This window comes from Pelodiscus sinensis, chromosome 2, assembly GCF_052426305.1.
Source record: "Pelodiscus sinensis isolate ZL-2025 chromosome 2, ASM5242630v1, whole genome shotgun sequence".
Lineage (NCBI taxonomy): Eukaryota > Metazoa > Chordata > Testudines > Trionychidae > Pelodiscus > Pelodiscus sinensis.
This window is the reverse complement of record NC_143053.1, coordinates 257,455,392-257,475,007: the sequence shown is the minus strand read 5'-3', so window position 1 is coordinate 257,475,007 and position 19,616 is coordinate 257,455,392. Positions and strand designations below refer to the sequence as shown.

The 19,616-nt window shown below is 52.1% G+C and overlaps 1 long non-coding RNA gene across 1 annotated transcript in view; it reads left to right on the top strand.

The window, feature by feature from the left end:
• The first annotated feature begins 4,518 nt into the window (after window positions 1-4,518).
• The window catches only part of LOC106732468 (uncharacterized), an 83,244-nt gene continuing 68,146 nt past the window's right edge, over window positions 4,519-19,616 (top strand). The window contains exons 1-2 of the long non-coding RNA XR_003090631.3: window positions 4,519-4,907; window positions 5,522-5,855. This is a non-coding gene — a long non-coding RNA (uncharacterized LOC106732468). The remainder of the gene's footprint in view (window positions 4,908-5,521; window positions 5,856-19,616) is intronic.

Here is a 19,616-nt window from a genome sequence, read left to right as displayed (position 1 = left end):
ATATTGCTAGCTATGTTCCCAGGAGGCAAAGTTAATGGTAAAAGATCACTGGGAATCCAAAATGCTAGCACTTATAAAAAAAGAGAGTTAAACATAGTTGGGTACGTCTAGACTACATGGCTCTGTCGACAGAGCCATGTAAAATAGTTTACTCGGCATAGTCAATGAAGCGGGGATTTAAATAATCCGTGCTTCATTAAAATAAAAATGGCCGCCACGTTTTGCCGACTCAACACTTTCTCGGCAAAAAGAAGCAGTCTCGCGGGGGGTCTGTCGTGAGAAAGGAAGCCTTTTTTGACAGATCCTGTAAACCTCCTTGCAGGAGGCATAAGGGACCTGTCGAAAAAGGCTTTCTTTCTCGACAGATCCCCCTCTAAACTGCTGCTTTTTTCAGACAAAGGGCTGAGTCAGCAAAATGCAGCAGCCATTTTTATGCAAATTAGGCACGGGATATTTACATCCCTGCCTCATTTGCAATGTCGACCTGCCTAATCTGCATTCCGTATCGACAGAGGGATGCAGTCTAGACATACCCGTTCTGGGCACTTTCACCAGTCTGAGGCCCAGGAATGTCAGCTCTCTGAGGCAGGGCCAATGTTTTCGATAATACACATAATCAATTATCATAGTCAGTCTTCAGCGTCACTAGTCAGACTCCTGAATTAAAGGTGCAGCTCTTGGGATTCTCGGGATTCTCTCCGAGTTCTCCACTAGCATTCTCAGCTGCTGGGAGCAGCAGCATGAACAGGTCTGTGAACTCTCCAGACTGAGGAATGTCCAAGCAGCACGGCCTTCTTTCCAGCCCTCCCCCTGCAGCACCAGTCTGGCTGCCGCTGTGTTCCTAGCAGGGCAGAACAGGCATATTCCAATGATTTGTTCTTTGTTTGTTCCCCAAATGGAACAGCTCACTCAGCTGTCAGATACTTCCCAAAGCTTTGAAAGGGGAAGGGCGCATGCCTGCAGGGCAGCAGAGATCACAAAAGGCTGAGCAGAGCCATCAGGGCAGGCATTGTGAGATACTGGTGGAAGCCAGTTCTCTAGACAAAAGACACAACGGCGTCCACACTGGCTCTTTGTCAACAATAAAGGGAGGGGGGAAAACAAAAGTTTCTTGCAAGGATGGAAGCTTTTTTGTCACTAAAACTGGCTGACTGCCCCGTTCCCGGGGACTAGAGAATAGTCAACTAACCCATACGAATTCATGAGGTTACTCGACTATTTAGTTCACCAATAGTTAACATCCCTACTTCAGAGCTCAAGGCTCAGCATGGCCACTGGAATGGTGAGGTTGCTTGTCCTCACAACACCCCTTGGAGACAGGGACGGTCAGGCCTGCTGATGGGGGAAGAAGGCAACTGTGCTAGGATCCTGGGGGTACCCTACTTTGACAGCGGCCAGAGACCCTGGCCCTTTAAATCACAGCTGGAGTGCAGTGTGGCATGCTCCAGGCAGCACTGTCTTGTGCTAGATCTGCCCCTTCCACCAAAGGCTCTGCTCCTTTGGGGGGTGTGGAGCAGGGCCTGCCAGCATTACCCAGGGACCCAGCGAGGCTGTTGGCCCCCTTTATCCACATTTTACAAAGCGGGGAGCAAGGCGCAGGTCAGATCCTGGACAGTAGAAGCCAAAATGCCATTGAGGATCTGGGCTTTAGTGGACATTGGGAAAACTTCCTATCTGTGGTGGTGAAGCACTGGAATAAATTGCCTAGGGAGGTTGTGGACTCTCCATCACTGGAGATATTTTAGAGCAGGTTGGATGGGCATCTATCAGGGATGGTCTAGATGCTGCCTGGTCCTGCCATGAGGGCAGGGACCTGGACTTGATGATCTAAGAACATAAGAATGGCCATACTGGGTCAGACCAAAGGTCCATCTAGCCCAGTATCCTGTCAGCCAACAGGGGTAATACGAGATGCCCAGAGGGAGGGATCGCAACAGGAAATCCTCATGTGATCCCTCCCCTGTCTCCCACTTCCAGAGGCTAGGGAAACCATTCCTACCCATCCTGGCTAATAGCCATTGATGGACCTAACCTCTATGAATCTATCTAGCTCTTTTTTTGAACCCTGTTAAAGTTCTAGCATTCACCGCATCCTCTGGCAAGGAGTTCCACAGGTTGCCTGTGCGCTGAGTGAAGAAAAACTTCCTTTTGTTCATTTAAAACCTGTTTCCTATTAATTTCCTATGACTTGGAAGCCTGCAAAGTGGCAGGGAATTGAACCCAGCTCTCTGATTGCAGGTATTAAGCTGTGCTTGTGAATTTCATTAACTTGATTATTCCACCACCTTCCCAGCTGGACATGCTGCCACTTATCTGTTACTTGACATCCATCTGCGTTGAGCAAGAGGCCAAAGGAAGAGCAAGGGATCAGAGCTGGGAGAGAGGCCAATTGGTGGTATTCTGGGTGACAGGAGACAGGCTACGGCGGGCCAGGGAGGCCTCGGAGGGCTCTCAGTTTCAAGAAGGACCGGAGGAGTCACTCCTCGAAGCTGGCTGCACCAAACAGTCTTTGCTAAATGTAGTCAACAGGAAGGGTATGTCTACACTGCATCCCTCTGTCAGCAGAGGGATGCAGATTAGGCAGGTTGACGTTGCAAACGAGGCAGGGATTTAAATATCCCATGCCTAATTTGCATAAAAATGGACGCCACGTTTTGCCGACTCAGCACTTTGTCAGCAAAAAGCGGCCATCTAGAGGGGGATCTGTCGAGAAAGAAAGTCTTTTTTTGACAGATCCTGTAAACCTCCTTGCAGGAGGCATAAGGGCCAACCCACTTCCTCAAAGAAAAGAAAAGAAAAGAAAAGAAAAGAAAAGAAAAGAAAAGAAAAGAAAAGAAAAGAATGGAAAGCATTTCCGGAAAATCATGCCAGTGTAGACGTAGCCTGTCTGTACTCACAGAAGCAAATGACAGGCTGGCTAGAAAGAGAGGCTTCTTACAATCCATCCATCCCAGCAGCAACTGGTGATTGTAGGGCCTAGACAGGAAAAGGCAGCACAAACTCATTTTCTGAACGTTGCCCTGATTTGGCTAGTAGATCCATTAAAATGCAAATAAGGGGTGAGTTGTCATCCTCTGGGCATCAGAGAAACTTAGACAGCTGCAAAACGAAACCAGGAATTTGCCTGTATGAAGGCTGCCGGCATTGAAAATATGGTTACTTCCACCAAAGCTTGAGGAGATTTTCACCTTCCTATGAGGCATCAGTGGGGAGATGCCAGAAGCAAGCAGCTGGGCTCACAGGAGAGACAATCTGACCACAGCAAGGAGTGTCCTGTGAAGTGTCATGTAGCGATCTAATAATATTCATAACTCTACCAAACTGGGAGATGTTGCAATATCAGAAACGTCAAAAGAAACGATCCAAAGAGAAGAAGGAAAATGACGGTATTGAGCAGACTCTAGCAAACCGAGACAACTTAGGAGAAAAACAACATGATTGCAGCTGAGGGGAAAACAATCGGAAACACGCTCCATGCAGAGAACAAACATGGAGGAAAGTTATGCCAGTTGAACCTCTCAAGTCCAGCATCCTCAGGACCTGACCAGTACCGAACCAAAGAATTTGCCAAACCATGGGAAGTCAATGTTGTCTAGCGGCATTACCAACACTTCCACTGCTTGCTGGGCACTTAGAGGACATTTAGGGATACATTAGAGCTAAATAGCAACACAGAACACTCAGAGGCAGGATTGGGGGCTGTAAACAACCTTTATGGGACCACGGGAAGCCTGGCCACACCCATGAAAAGTGGACACCCGGCTAACTAAAACCATGACAGACCAGGGATGTTTCCGGACCAGAAAGTGCCAGACTAGAGGGCTGTGTTTACATTGGCCCCTATTCCGTAATAGGGATGCTAATGTAGCACTTGGGAATAGCCAAATCCGCGGGGGATTTAAATATCCCCCGCGGCATTTGCATTAACATGGCTGCCACTTTTTTCCGGCTGGGGGAAAAGCTGGAGAAAAGCGCCAGTCTAGACGTTATTCTCTGGAAAATAAAGCCTTTTCCGGAGGATTTCTTATTCCTACTTTCAAGTAGGAATAAGAGATCCTCCGGAAAAGAGCTTATTTTCCAGAGGATCGCGTCCAGACTGGCGCTTTTCTCTGGCTTATCTACAAGCCGGAAAAAAGCGGCAGCCATGTTAATGCAAATGCCGCGGGGGATATTTAAATCCCCCACGGATTTGCCTATTCCCAAGTGCTACATTAGCATCCCTATTAAGGAATAGGGGCCAATGTAGACGTAGCCGAGAGGTTTAACCTCTCCTGAAAATGACCCTGGTCTGAACAGTGATTTCATGAGGGGCTGGCAATGCAAATATAGCATCAATACAAGTAAAAGGCAGTGGGATTCTAGGCGACCTACGCAGACTATTTTTTTGCTTTTTTTCCACCACCTCCAAATAAGACCCAGTTTCAGGAAAACATATAGGTCAACCCGGATTTATTACATGAGTCAACCTGAGAACATATGCGGTTCCACGTGGGACGGCTGAGAAAAGGCAATATTTCAAGAGCCTCTGCCAAAACCCTTTGATGTCAGCGGAAAGGCTCCTCGTAACGTCAGTGGACTTTGGATCAAGGCCTAGCTGAAGAGAGGGAGTGTAACAAGGGGAGGAGCAATTGGCTCCTTGTATAGGCAGGAGTCTTCTAAGAAATGGAAGAAATTCACTGGAGAAATCCGACACTTTCTGGGAATGAGACCCGGAAAGCAATTTCAAGTCTTGGACTCGGAGATGACTCGTAACGGCCCCCAAACTCAGTTAAGCCACAACGAGTTGTTTTTACGACAACACCCTGACTATATCTGACCCCGCTGACACTGGCCAGGTTTGCCGAGAAGGGGTAGCAGCAGAGAAGCCCAGGCGTTCAGACACTCAGACCCGCAGCTGGTGTAAACAGGTCCGCTCCTTTGAAACTAATGGAGTTGTGATGATTTACACTAGCTCAGGCTTTGTCCCGTAACGTTGATTGGAAATAGGTGGAAACAGAAACTCCTCAAGGCTGGATTATGGGGTCAGGGCTGGGCAAAGCAAAAAGCTGACGGGGAAATGAAAGCAAAGGGATGGGAGAATTTTTGGCAGGGTATTAACAATCTCCCAGCCATTCCCTGTACCGAAGGAGCGGCTCATGTTCCGGGTGGAAATTCTGGGAAAAGGAGCTGTTCTCATTTGCCTTCTAGGAGGAGGAGAAGGAATATGTGGAGTGTACTCTAGAATGGTGCAAGATATTCTATCACTCCCAGGTTTCTGGCAGACGCAGAAGCTGGTTTGGGGGATTTAGCCAGATCCTAAGGACCACACAGAAGCCGGTTTGGGGGATTTAGCCAGATCCTAAGGACCACACAGAAGCCGGTTTGGGGGATTTAGCCAGATCCTAAGGACCTTGCTTTTGGATATATAACGCCAAGCTACTCAGGCTCCTGCCCTGAAGTGAGTTTTGTGTGCACGGCAGGAGTCCGGGCGTGCGAAGCACATGGAAGAGCTGGAGCCTAAATATTATTTTTCTTTTCACAGATGGTACACGAGACTGCTCAATAGCTGCTGAGATTTATTCGTTACCTGGAAGCATTGGCTGAGTCTGAAAGTAGAGCTGGATTTAAGTCCTGAAGGATATAACTTGGATTTATGCAGAAGGTTTATGGCACTTTGTCCCCCTCTAGTGGCAGCGAGAGGTTGCAGCGCTTGCTACTGGCTGGGCGAGGAGACGTGCATTTTTTTGCTCATGCATTCAACTCCAGAGGTTCCAGGTTCGATGCCAACAATGGCCAAGTCTGCCAGCGTTACACTTGCATGTCCCAATGCACTCTTAAGTTGGGTGTATGCTCTTGAGGACAGCGCTTATCGGTGGGTGAGTACAATGGAATTACAGTGATTCACATCACTGACCCTTGGGGTTTGTGCCAAGATTATCAAAAATAGCTACCAACGACTTAGGCCTCCAAATCCCTAGCTTGGGACAAGCTCAGTCTTTGAAAGAGGACAATGAAGCAGCATAAAAAACGTTAAAAAATGAATGGTCCTGTAGCACCCTAGAGACTAACAAAAAATATATGTATAGAATCATGAGCTATCATGGGCACAACCCACTTTAAAAGTGGAGCAAAAGGAACAGAACCCCCACTTTTAAAGCAGAAACAGAAAGGAGAGGGGGAGAAAATAAAATCCCCACCAATTATAGAGGCGAATAGAGTGGGCTGCAAGTGTCTCAGACTTAGCTTTTGATGTCAGTTGGGTGTTGAGTATAATGGCCCATCCAGTTCATGTCTTTGTTCAGTCCCTGGGAGATAGTGTCATATTTGCATATGAAGGCCAATTCCACAGTCTCTCTGGATATGTCTACACTACCCTCCTAATTCGAAGTAGGAGGGTAATGTAGGCATACCGCACTTGCAAATGAAGCCCGGGATTTGAATTTCCCGGGCTTCATTTGCATGAAGCCGGCCGGCGCCATTTTTAAATGCCGGCAGTTCGAACCCCGTGCCGCGCGGCTACACGTGGCACGGAGTAGCTAGTTCGGATTAGGTTTCCTAATCCGAACTAGCTGTTCTCCTTGTGGAATGAGGAGTACAGCTAGTTTGGATTAGGAAGCCTAATCCGAACTAGCTACTCTGTGCCGCGTGTAGCCGCGAGGCACGGGGTTTGAACTGCCGGCATTTAAAAATGGCGCCGGCCGGCTTCATGCAAATGAAGCCCGGGAAATTCAAATCCCGGGCTTTATTTGCAAGTGCGGTATGCCTACATTACCCTCCTAGTTCGAATTAGGAGGGTAGTGTAGATATACCCTCTCTCTCTAGTTGGTTACTGAAATTACTTTGTAGATGAATGGCTACTTTTAAACCCATTAGTGAGTGCCCAGGCAGGTTAAAAGGTTGCCTCACTGGTTTCTGTGTGGTACCTTTTCGAATATCTGATTTGTGTCCATTTATCCTTTGGCATAGAGACTGTCCAGTTTGGCCAATATCCATGGCAGAGGGCATTGCTAGCACTTGATGGCATAAATCACATTAGAGCAGGGGTTCTTAACCAGTGGGGTGTGCCTACCCAGGGGAGGTATGAAGGGGATACAGGAGAGGAGTGAGGTGCCTCCCAGAAAATGTATCTAGATTGCCTTCTCACTGGATAAAATTCGAAAGTTTAGATTTCTTCATTGTTAGTATTATGAATTAAAATTATAAACATTAATTTCTTATTAACGTCTAGAGATCGGCGGCCCAGGCAGGGAAGCCTTCGCTGGCCTGAGGGAAGGAGGCTGTGGGAGGCCCGGGCTAGGTTTCAGCCTCGTCAGCCAGGAGCTCTGGGCAGGCCTCTGTCTCCCTCAGAGGCTGGACCTGGACTGAGCTCCCTGGCAGAGTTCTTATAGTCCTAGCCACGCCCCTTAGCTTCCTGTCAGGTGAGGGGGTGGGTCTAGGCTGTGCACAAAATGGCTCTGGAGGGGGAGGGGTGAACATGAAGTTCACTTTCAGGGGAGGTGTCAAGGTAAAGAACCCCTGCATTAGAGGATGTGCAGATGTCTGAGCCCCTGATGGGGTGGCTTGTGTGGTTATGTCCTGTGTTGGTGTAGCTGTGAGGACGGAGTTGGAACCAGAGTTTATTGCAGGGGCAGGTTCCAGGGTGAGTATATTTGAGGTGTGGTGCGTGGGTGCTGGAAAATATTTGCTTCAGGTTAGGGGGTTATCTCTAGGCGAGGATTGCCTGTCTCCAAGGGCTGCGAGAGTGAGGGGTCGTTTTCCAGGATAGGTTGTAGATTGTTAATGATGTGCTGGAGGGGGTTAAGTTGGGGGCTGTAGGTGAGGACTAATGAAGCAGCATTCACCATAACCTGTTGCTTTCACCATTTCAGCCCTCTCTTGGCAACCTTTCCCTGGCTCTCCGTTCTCAGCCATATCCACCAGGAGACATTTGTTTTTGCTTCAGGGAATAATGGGAGAGAACACCACATTTCTAAAACCAAATCTGCCTCTTTTTAGAAACTATTTGCAAAGCGAGTGCACCTGTAGCCAGCCTTTCAGCCACGTGCTTTCTGGGGCCTCCTCGAATCTCTTCCCCCCTGCAACCTGTCCTCCTCCTTTCCAGTTCCAAGAAGGCTGCTGCCGTCTTTTATTTTCAAGGCCCTTCATCACCTAACCCTACCCTCCTTAGAAGTTCTCATTCTCCATCACGATGTCAACTCTCACTTCCAGTTGGTTAGTGGTGCCAGCCTCCATCTGCTGCTTGTCACATTCCCAGACATGCACCGCATACTACAGGCTACCCCCGCACTTACGACCTAATTGGTTCCTGGAGAACAGTCATAAGTCGAACCCTTCTTTCTCATAGGCGCTATGTTATAAATGGCGGTTCCATTCCTGGAAGCCCATTTCATACCCTAAAAATACCAAAATGGACTATGGAAATGGAGGAAAACTAAACTAAAGAGCTCAAAAAATGCACAAAAATAACTAAACCGTGAAGACCGATGTGGTGGAGACGCACGCAGTTCAAGAAACAGCCGCAGACAGGCGAGTCTGACTGACCTTGTGCGTTTCTGTTTTGGGATGATGTGTGGAGCCTGTGTTGTACGCCGTCGTAAATGCGAGCTGCGGATGTATACTGGGGGGGTTTAGGAGTTATCTTGCATGAAAAAAATGGTCATAAAATGGCTGTAAGTAGGACAGTCATAAGTTGAGGGTCACCTGTATTCCCCAAAGCTAGTTCATTGTCCTCCTTCAAATGCTTCATTGCCACGAAGCCTACAAAACACTCTACAGTCGCTAGACTTCTGGGCTGTGTCTACACTGGCATGAATTTCCGGAAATGCTTAAAACGGAATACTATTCCGTTTTCAGTTTGTCCGGAAAAGGAGCGTCTACATTGGCAGGCTGCTTTTCCGGAAAAGCCCTTTTTCCGGAAAAGCGTCTGTGGCCAATGTAGACGCGCTTTTCCGGAAAAGAGCCCCGAGCGTCATTTTTGCAATCGGGGCTTTTTTCCGGAAAAGACTACTGGGCTGTCTACCCTGGCCCTTTTCCGGAACAGTGTTCCGGAATAAGGACTTATGCCCAAGCGGGAGCAGACTAGTTTTTCCGGAATAGCGGCTGATTTTGTACAGTAGAGCATCGTTGCTTTTTCGGAAATTCAAGGGCCAGTGTAGACAGCTCGCAGCTTATTCCGGAAAAGCGGCTGATTTTCCGGAATAAGTGGCCCAGTGTAGACACAGCCCAGGTGTATTGAGATCACAGTCTACTCTGCTGTCCCATCCTGTCTCATTCTTTCCTTGCACTGTCCCATTTGACTACATCCAGCTGTTGTCTCTTGGCTCAGGCTATGGTTGTGAGCGCTTTGTGCCAGGAACCATTTCTTTGTGCTGTTTTGTACAGCACCGAGCGCAATGGGCCCTGCTCCATGACTGGGATTCCTCGGATAAGGCAGATAAATTAGGAAGATAATAATCGGCAGTGGCGTAGGTGAAATGTCTGATATGGCGGGGTGTGCATGGAACAACCTGTCTGCCCATGTAAGTGGTAGTAGAGGGTTTTGTGCACCTTTTGGTGCATGTACTGCAGTGCAATCCATATGCAGAGAAGATTGCAGACCTCAGCAGGCTGGCATAGCTCAGTGGTTTGAGCATTGGCCTGCTAAACTCAGGGCTGTGAGTTCAATCCTTGAGGGGACCATGTAGGGATTTGGGGCAAATCTTTCAGGGATGGTACTTGGTCCTGCCATGACAGCAGCAGACTGGACTCAATGACCTCCTAAGGTCCCTTCCACTTCTATGAAATAGGTGTATATCTCTGTATATCATGGCTCAGAGATTTCAAACTGTGGAGTCTCCCTGAGCAGGGATGGAATGGGGGAAGGGAGCTGCAATGCCAGGAGACTGGGTCTTTGGCTTGTCAAGGAAGGACTTGGTCCTGACCCTCTCTTCCTTTGTCTCTGGATTGGAGGATGCCACCAAACAGAATACAAAGGGAGCTCAGCTCAAAAAGTGTGAATATGGCTGTTAGAGCCATGTGGAGCAGATTCTAAGGCCTAATCCACAAGGCGCCTGCACTGTGAGCAGCATGGGTTTGAGTTAATCTACTCCCTTCATCCATTGTCATCCTGGTGACTCGAAGTCTGGGACCTGTCTTATCTAGCGCCCGTTGCCACGGTGTCTGAGCGCTGCCCAATCCTCAGGTATGTAGCCACATGACATCCTCCCCCCCCCACTCCCTGCTCCCTGAGTTAGGGAAGCGGCGTCCTCTCTCATGAAGTGTGGGCAGACGGGGATTGGAAGCAAGAGGGCTCCTCAAAACGTACGTAGGCCCCGAATGCCCTTTGCCATCAATGGGAGCTAGGCCGTTCTCCTAGCCAGGAGGACCTGGCCCTACGTGATTAACCCAAGGCCACCCAGAAAGGCTGGGAGGGAGAAGGGAGGTGAAACGAGGTCTAGTGGGCTAACCATTGCACCTGCCGTCATAGATGCTGACTCTAAGAACATAAGAACGGCCGTACTGAGTCACACCAAAGGTCCATCTATCCCAGTATCCTGTCTGCCAACAGTGGCCAGCACCAGGTGCCCCAGAGGGGGTGGACCGAAGACAACGATCAAGCGATTTGTCTCCTGCCATCCCTCTCCAGCCTCTGACAGACAGAGGCCAAGAACACCATTTTATCCCCTGGCTAATAGCCTTTTATGGACCTAACCTCTATGAAATTATCTAGCTTCTCTCTAAACTCTATTATAGTCCTAGCTTTCACAGCCTCCTCTGGCAAGGAGTTCCACAGGTTGACTACACGCTGTGTGAAGAAGAACTTTCGCTTAGTAGTTTTAAACCTGCTCCCCACACTAGGGCTAGAGCGCCCATGGAATAAAGTTAGTGGGTGCTTGGTATCCCCCGGCAGCCAGCTCCTCTCCCTCCCCCCACTAATCAATGCCTCCCCCTTCTCAGGGCCTTCCGCCCACTGTTCTACGTTGTGCAGGAGTTGCTTGGGGGAGGGGGAAAGGAGTGTGGACAGGGCGCACTCAGGTGAGGGGGTAGAACTAGGTGGGAAGAGATAAGGAGGAGCAGAGGTGGAAAGAGGCAGAGTGAAGGTGGGTGCTTGGCGGAAAGCATGAAGTTGAGGCAGGGCCTAAGGTGAGGCAGGGGCAGGAAGAGGCAGGGCAAGGGTAGGTGCTTAAAGGAAGGGGTGGAATGGGGAAAGGGCTTTGGGGTGGAGCAGGGATGGGTAGAGACAGGGCAGATATGGGTGCTCCGTGCTAGTAGGTTTAAAACCAACAAAAGGAAGTATTTCTTCATGCAACACAAAGTCCACCTGTGGAACTCCTTGCCAGAGGATGTTGTGAAGGCCAAGACTTTAACAGGGCTCAAAAAAGAACTTGATAAATTCATGGAGACTTGCTCCACCAATGGCTAGTAGCCAGGATGGGTAGGAATGGTGAGCCTAGACTCTGTCAGAAATTGAGAATGGGCAACAAGGGAGGGATCACTTAATGATTCCCTGGTCTGTTCGTTCTCTCTGGGGGCATCTGGCGTTGGTCACTGTCGGCAGACAGGACACTGGGCTAGATGGAGCTTTGGTCTGACCCAGTCTGGCCGTTCTTATGAGGAAGGGACATAGTGGAGTAAGGCGTCAGGGCCGAGTTGGGGTTGAGCGGCACTGAGGCAAGGAAGAATCATAGAATACTAGGACTGGAAGGGACCTCGAGAGGTCAGCCATCTGTGTCAGCCATCTTCTTGATGCAAAGATTAGTCACCCGTGGTCTGAGGGAATCAGTCGTTCCCAAACCGGGACTAAGCCCACTAAGCTATTCCCTCTGGCCTCCACTTCCTCTGTGACTAACTCCTGTCTCAAGGGGGGAATGGGACACGGCCTTTCAAGAGCCGACCAGGGTTGTGCTTCCTTAATAGCGTCTTCGGTGTCCTTGTTTGTTCCCCACAACGCCGCGCCTTTCCAGGGAGACACTCCGCCCTCAGAGACACACCATTTTACGCCCAGGGCCCCTGGTGGTCCCACAAAATGGCGCTCGCCCTTTCCAGCCGATTCCGTTCCTCAGGCCTCAGAGATTTGGCTCTCAGCGCATAAAACCCAGTGGAGGCTCGTTACGGTCGCCCGAGGTTCAAACTGCAAACCGCCTCTTTCCAGCTCACGGGCCTCATGGTTTTGATTAAGTAGCAGCAGCATCAGAGCTCAGCAGCTCTGCCCCACGCTCCCGTTTTACCACAGCCTGGGGACGGCTTCCTTTCCTGGCTGTTCTCTTACCATTTGGCGTCTCCCACACGGCCTTGCTGAGGCGTTTCCCTTCCAGCCGGCACAGCCCCTGTTGTGTATTTTGGCCTGATCCCCTCCCCGCCACCGGCTTGTGCTTCCTTTTCCCCCTTGGAAACCATCTGACGGAATGCATGGGGCCAGGCCGTGGCTGAGGCATGAAGGGGGTAAGATGCAAAGGTGGAAAGATGGCATAAATCTCCCCTTTCTGAGCTCCTAATCCTGCTCCGGGCAGAACCTCTGGTTCTCCATTAAAGTGCATTGTTTGAAAACAACCCCCGGGGCCCAAAATCTCTGTAGGCTGCACACACCTATGGGGGGATGGGGGTAAAGGAGCAAGGAAGGGAAGGAGTATTAGAAATTGCTGTTTTAGTGGAGTCATCCTGCCTGGCTTTATGGCCGGATTCCATCCGCTGTGCCGCATATCAAAGCGGCTACCCCACGCCAGTGAATCTGGTCCTTTCTCTTCTGTCCAAGAAGGGCTTTGACATAATACCATTAGCCTGTCAAACTCACCGTCCTTCTGCGGCTTCATTTCCTTATGGTATACATAAGAGCAGGGCTTTACACTGTCCAGAAATCTGCCTTCCATCTCCTATCTCTGTTGTTTTAATGGATTGCTGAGTTTCGGATTTATAATTCCAAAAGCTGAGCCAATATAAATGTTTCCTCTCTTTGAACGTGGCAGAGATTTGTAATCGGCCTCCCAATGATCTTCCAATCTGACCACAACAATGAGGCGGCCGTAAATTACGCCTGGGCTCAAAATCGAGCCGTGAATAGATGCGGTGGCCTGCACTTTGATGTGGCTGGTGTGACTCACCATCCCAACCTTTTATCGGGCAGTGAGAACTGCAGAGCGGATTTGTCAGCCAGGGCTGCGAAAACACCAACAGAGATTGCCTTTCCTTTTAGCGACAAATGCTAGTCTTATTATTTCCCTTTGCGTCACGCTAACCACCTAAGTGCTTCAAATTCCAGCGCTGGGGGACAGATTCTCATTGCTGGGAACAAGTGAGCTTTGCTAGGAACAGACAAATTGGCACTCCAAAAAGGACAGCCGGGGAGGGGGGCGGGGGCGCGACAGTTCTCAGCGTGCCTAATACCATCGGAAATATATTCATGGCAGTTGTTAGTGGGATTTTGCTCCATTTGCTGTTCAGAGGTTTTGGGGTAAAATTGTCCCCACTATGGAAATCTAACAACAGGCCTGTGATAGGGATGTTAATAAATGTGTGTTCGTGTAAATGTGTAACTGCTGAATTTTTTAGTGGTTGCATATTGAGCACTGGCTTTCGCTCTGCCCCTCCCACCCTGCTGCTACTGTATCAGAGGCAGCAGAGTAGGGGGCAGGTGATTCCATGGGAGCCAGTACATACAGGGAGCTGGCTTCTGCCTACCACTCCTACACCCCCATGCTGCTGCCTGTATGGGAGGTAATGGGAAGCAGGTGCCTCTATGCTGGCATGCACATAGATCTCACTTAAAAGCTCCCACTTTCTCCTCCCCCTTGATGCCTCTGATATAGGAAACTTGGCCACACCCATGACAAGTGGACATCCGACTCACTAAAATCAGACTAGACCACAGAGGTTTGTGGACCAGAGAGTGCTGGACTAAAGAGGTTCATCCCGTACTAATAAAAGCATTTGGCACGGAAACTGCCCAACATAACGATCTCTCAAGATAGCAATGATGTGCGATAACAACGTTGGCAAATAATGCATTTTAAAAATGTTGGCTTGCTAGGAAATGTATTTTTATTTATAGTTCCCAGTCATAATTCTCGCATTCTAGAGCAAGGTCACTAACACAAGAAGCAAATGTTCCTTTAACATGCTTCTCCCTTCTCCCTCTGCCTTGCCCCACACATAGCTCTTGGTCAATGGAGAGGGGGAGTTCCGAAGTCCTTTTGAGTGAGTTCACCTCCCATCTACGGGCTGGGGAGAAAAGGCACCTTGCTCATTCCTCCAGCTGCTCGCCATTCGCTTTGCCCGATGTTGCTTTTCGTGCCGCCGTTCACGCCTCTGCTCCATTGCTGGTGGCCTGAAGCGTCCTGCCACTGTGATCTATTCCGAAATAACAATGCGAGCATCTTCACCGCAGTTCTAGTACTTTGAAATAACATCAGAATAACGGACGGCTTCTTCCGACCTCTGTAACCCTCATCCCAGGAGGAATAACGCCTCTTCCGAAATGGCGATTTCAAAATTTCTTACAGGAACTGTCCTGTTGCAATCTGGAGCCCTTCCATCTCTTGAAATCACTCCCTTGAAGAGCTGGCTTTTGCTGCAGCTCAGGGAATTCTTGCTGGTGCAGAGCACTGGGGCGCACGTGATTATTTTCATCTCTGTGCAATCTTATTTATCCACCTTCCATCACATTCCCTTATAGGGCAGATCCTGCCCTCTCTTACATCCTGGGATCAATGGGATTGCATGGGGCGAGAGGGTAGAAATACAGCCCCTTTGTTCTTTCATGGTCATTACCATGCTGTAATGGCAGTATAAGGACTCGTGCTTTAGAATCCAACTCTTTGGGGAAGGGTTGTCCCATGTCATGCTGCAGAAAGGTGAAGAGGAAATTAGGCAGAGTGCTGTTCTGGATTGGGCACCACACCAGGAATTGGAAGAATTAGGTTTCATTCCTGGCTCAGCTACTAAACTTCTGCAGCTTTGGCTGTTTCCCATCACTTCCTTTGGTGATCAAGATCGCAAGCCTTTTGGGACAAGGGCTTTCTCTGTGGTGATGTCTGCACTACATAGAAAAGTCGGAGAAGGAGACGCAAATTGCGGTTTTCGCTTTTCTTCCGAAGGAGGCTTTTCCGATATTCAGCCCATCTACACTGGGCCAAATGTTGGGGAAAAATCTCTCTTTCGGAACATCCCTTCTTCCTTGTGAAACGAGGTTTACCGGGATGCTGACAAAACACGTCCGCTTTTCTGATATTTTTTTGGAAAAGTGGATGCATTTCTTGGATGCGGCAGAACTTTTCTGGAATACCAGAGGTATCCCGGAAAAACTCTGTAGTCTCTGTACCCTGAGTACTCTGAGTCTCAGTTCCCTGAGTACCCTGACTCTCAGTACCCTGAGTACCAGTATCCTGAGTACCCTGAGTCTCAGTACCCTGAGTACCCTGAATCTCAGTACCCTGAGTACCAGTATCCTGAGTACCCTGAGTCTCAGTACCCTGAGTACCCCAAGTCTCAGTACCCTGAGTACCCTGACTCTCAGTACCCTGAGTACCAGTATCCTGAGTACCCTGAGTCTCAGTACCCTGAGTACCCTGACTCTCAGTACCCTGAGTACCAGTACCCTGAGTACCCTGAGTCTCAGTACCCTGAGTACCCCAAGTCTCAGTACCCTGAGTACCCTGAGTCTCAGTACCCTGAGTACCAGTACCCTGAGTACCCTGTGTCTCAGTACCCTGAGTACCCCAAGTCTCAGTACCCTGAGTACCAGTATCCTGAGCACCCTGAGTCTCAGTACCCTGAGTACCAGTATCCTGAGTACCCTGAGTCTCAGTACCCTGAGTACCCCAAGTCTCAGTACCCTGCGTACCAGTATCCTGAGTACCCTGACTCTCAGTACCCCATGTCTCAGTACCCTGAGTACTCTGAGTCTCAGTACCCTGAGTACCCCATGTCTCAGTACCCTGAGTACCCAGAGTAAGTGCTTGTGCAGTCTGTGTGCACCGACTGAGGAACAAGAAATGTTTTACTAGGCTAGTTGGGGGCTTTTCTACAGCTCGGTGAAAGAAATGAGCTTTTCAGAAGGAAAACGTAATGCTTTGGGTCTGCTCCCCTCCCCCCATCCCATTGCTGGCCCAGAAGCACCAAAAGCTCGCTTATGGAGAGGGAAGGGTTGAGGTGGTGGGAACTGGAAAGAGGCAGATTCTGTAACCACACAGGCAGGCATGTAATCCAACCGGGCTGGCCCTGCCACGCTCTGGCACCGGACTGCCGAGCCGCTGTGTGGAACAAACTGTCAGCTCCGATCATCATCAGACGTTTATTGTAACTGTAACGAAGGGAACGGCTCTTGGCGTGCCGGGCGCTCTGTGGCCTGGCTGAGTCAATGCAAAGGGAGGGGGGTCACAGCCAGGCCTAGCGATCGGGGACTTGCCCGTTAATACAAAAAGTCATTATCTACGCTGTTAGCGGTAAGTGACCTTTCTCCACTTAGCCCAGCCGTTTCCTTAAGATTCCCCGGGGATTCAAAGCGCAGGCGCAGCATGAAGATGTTTCCAATACCCCCAAGTTTAATGAAAGTTCCTAACGGGAGGAGAAAGCTGTTATATTATTTTCTCTTTTTATATATGTCAAGAGCAAAGGCAAATCAAAGCGGAATCTCCGTGTCCCTGTCCCCTTGCGAGCCCCTACCAAGGTGCATGCAAAAGAAAATATTTTAGATATTGCATTACAGGGATGGTCCTGGCAGGATTCAAGTAGGTTGACAAGAGGGGGTGAAACGGAGAGCTGCAGAACTAAAGGGGTAGGAAGCAGTGTGTCCTGCACACCGTGTGCTTGGGAGAGAGTCACAGGCTGCCCAGCTGATGAGCAGTCTCAGCAAGCGTTTGTGGCGGTGGTGCACCTCTGCACATGCTTTGGTGCACAGAACAAAATGTATTCCGCACATGGCTGGTAACAATTAGCAGGAACGTTGCTAGGGTGAGGTTTTACACCCTCCACCCCGATGCTTTAATAGAATCGCTCTCTGTGTTGCCATCCCTAGCTGGTTTGGGGGTAGGCAGAGAAGGAGAGACAGAGGGAACCAGACAGTGCCAGAAAGTGAGAGAGAGAGAGAGATGGAGGCAGAGAAAGAGAAATTTAAATTATGTCTGTCTCCATTAGCCCCGTGCTGACCATGGGCTCTTCCTTAGCAGCCCAGAAAATCCACAGCGCACCCCTCTTCCCGCTCCTGGCATACCCCCTACAATGCAGCATGTGGGGAGAAAGCGCTTTTTGCTCACATCCGAGGAATTCTCTCCTGGCTAGGGTTATCAGATGGGTTTCAAAAAAATACCAGAAACACGTGATCTCAGAACAGGATGGGGGACCAGCTGGGAGGGGAGCGGGGCTTATGGGGAGGAGCAGGGCTGGCTGGGAGAGACTGGGGGAGGGGAGGACTGGCTGGCGGGAAGCAGGGCTGCCCAGGAAGAGGTCGGGGGGAGCAGGGCTGGCAAGAGGTGAACCAGCCAGCGCAGAGTGGGACTGGCGGTGGGGGGGAGGGGGAACAGGCTGGGAGGGGGACGCGGGGAGCGGAGCTGACCAGGGGGATCAGTGGGGGGGGATCAGCTGGCGGGAAGCAGGGCTGGCTGGGAGGAGGTCAGGAGGAGTGGGGCTGGCCCGGGAGGGAACCGGCTGGGAGAGAGCGAGGCTGGGCCGGGGGGGGGGGAACCGGCTGGCAGAGAGCGAGGCTGGGCCGGGGGGGGGGGGGGAACTGGCTGGCGGAGAGCGAGGCTGGACCGGGGGGGAACCGGCTGGCGGAGAGCGAGGCTGGGCCGGGGGGAACCGGCTGGTGGAGAGCGAGGCTGGGCCGGGGGGGAACCGGCTGGCGGAGAGCGAGGCTGGGCCGGGGGGAACCGGCTGGGGGAGAGCGAGGCTGGGCCGGGGGGGAACCGGCTGGTGGAGAGCGAGGGTGGGCCGGGGGGGAACCGGCTGGCGGAGAGCGAGGCTGGGCCGGGGGGAACCGGCTGGTGGAGAGCGAGGCTGGGCCGGGGGGGAATCGGCTGGGGGAGAGCGAGGCTGGCCCGGGGGGGAACCGGCTGGTGGAGAGCGAGGCTGGGGGGGGGGAACCGGCTGGTGGAGAGCGAGGCTGGGCCGGGGGGAACCGGCTGGTGGAGAGCGAGGCTGGGCCGGGGGGAACCGGCTGGTGGAGAGCGAGGCTGGGCCGGGGGGAACCGGCTGGTGGAGAGCGAGGCTGGGCCGGGGGGGAACCGGCTGGTGGAGAGCGAGGCTGGGCCGGGGGGAACCGGCTGGTGGAGAGCGAGGCTGGGCCGGGGGGGAACCGGCTGGTGGAGAGCGAGGCTGGGCCGGGGGGGAACCGGCTGGTGGAGAGCGAGGCTGGGCCAGGGGGGACCGGCTGGTGGAGAGCGAGGCTGGGCCGGGGGGGAACCGGCTGGTGGAGAGCGAGGCTGGGCCGGGGGGAACCGGCTGGTGGAGAGCGAGGCTGGGCCGGGGGGGAACCAGCTGGTGGAGAGCGAGGCTGGGCCAGGGGGGACCGGCTGGTGGAGAGCGAGGCTGGGCCGGGGGGGAACCGGCTGGGGGAGAGCGAGGCTGGGCCAGGGGGGACCGGCTGGTGGAGAGCGAGGCTGGGCCGGGGGGAACCGGCTGGCGGAGAGCGAGGCTGGCCCGGGGGGGAACCGGCTGGCGGAGAGCGAGGCTGGGCCGGGGGGGAACCGGCTGGCGGAGAGCGAGGCTGGGCCGGGGGGGAACCGGCTGGGGGAGAGCGAGGCTGGGCCGGGGGGGAACCGGCTGGCGGAGAGCGAGGCTGGGCCGGGGGGGAACCGGCTGGCGGAGAGCGAGGCTGGGCCGGGGGGGAACCGGCTGGTGGAGAGCGAGGCTGGGCCGGGGGGGAACCGGCTGGCGGAGAGCGAGGCTGGGCCGGGGGGGAACCGGCTGGTGGAGAGCGAGGCTGGGCCGGGGGGGAACCGGCTGGCGGAGAGCGAGGCTGGGCCGGGGGGGAACCGGCTGGCGGAGACCGAGGCTGGCCCGGATGCACGCAGATCCCGGGGCACTGCCCGTCCCGCGCACAGTCCGGGCGGGCTGCATGGGCGAGTCCGGCCCCGGGGATTCCATCCCGCCCCCCTGCTGCATAGTTGCGAACTGCCCGGCTGCTAGACATGCTCACGCCGTGTGACTCAGGCAGTGTGAGCGCGTCTACCAGCCAGGCACTTCGCAACTACGGACCGATACTCGTGAGAATAATAAAAGTCACTTAATTAGAAATTAATGGACATTTCTATGTCCCGTCTTTTCTCAGTTTGTTCCCCGGACAGAAAGCTCAAAAACCGGACACCTGGCAACTCTACTCCCGGTTGAGGTAGGGCTTGTAAGTCCCCTGTGCGACGTTAAATGAAGCCCCCTCATATGTCCCGCACCATGCTCCCAGTTCTGGGGGTTCCTGGGCCACAAAGTGCAGAGTATAACCCCATGCACAGGCTAGCCTGGCTGGAGAGAGCGGCTTTAAGGCCCTAAGTCACCATTTTCCACTGATGTAGTTGGCCCCTAAGGGAACCTGGGCAAGAGTGAACTTTCCCCAAGGGGGCGGTAGGTAAAAATGCCCCAGCAGGGGAGAGACACATACAGAGTAGAAGCACTATAGGGAGGTAGCCTGACAGCACGGCCCCCCCCGCCCCCAACAGCTGGCAAACTGCTCCAGC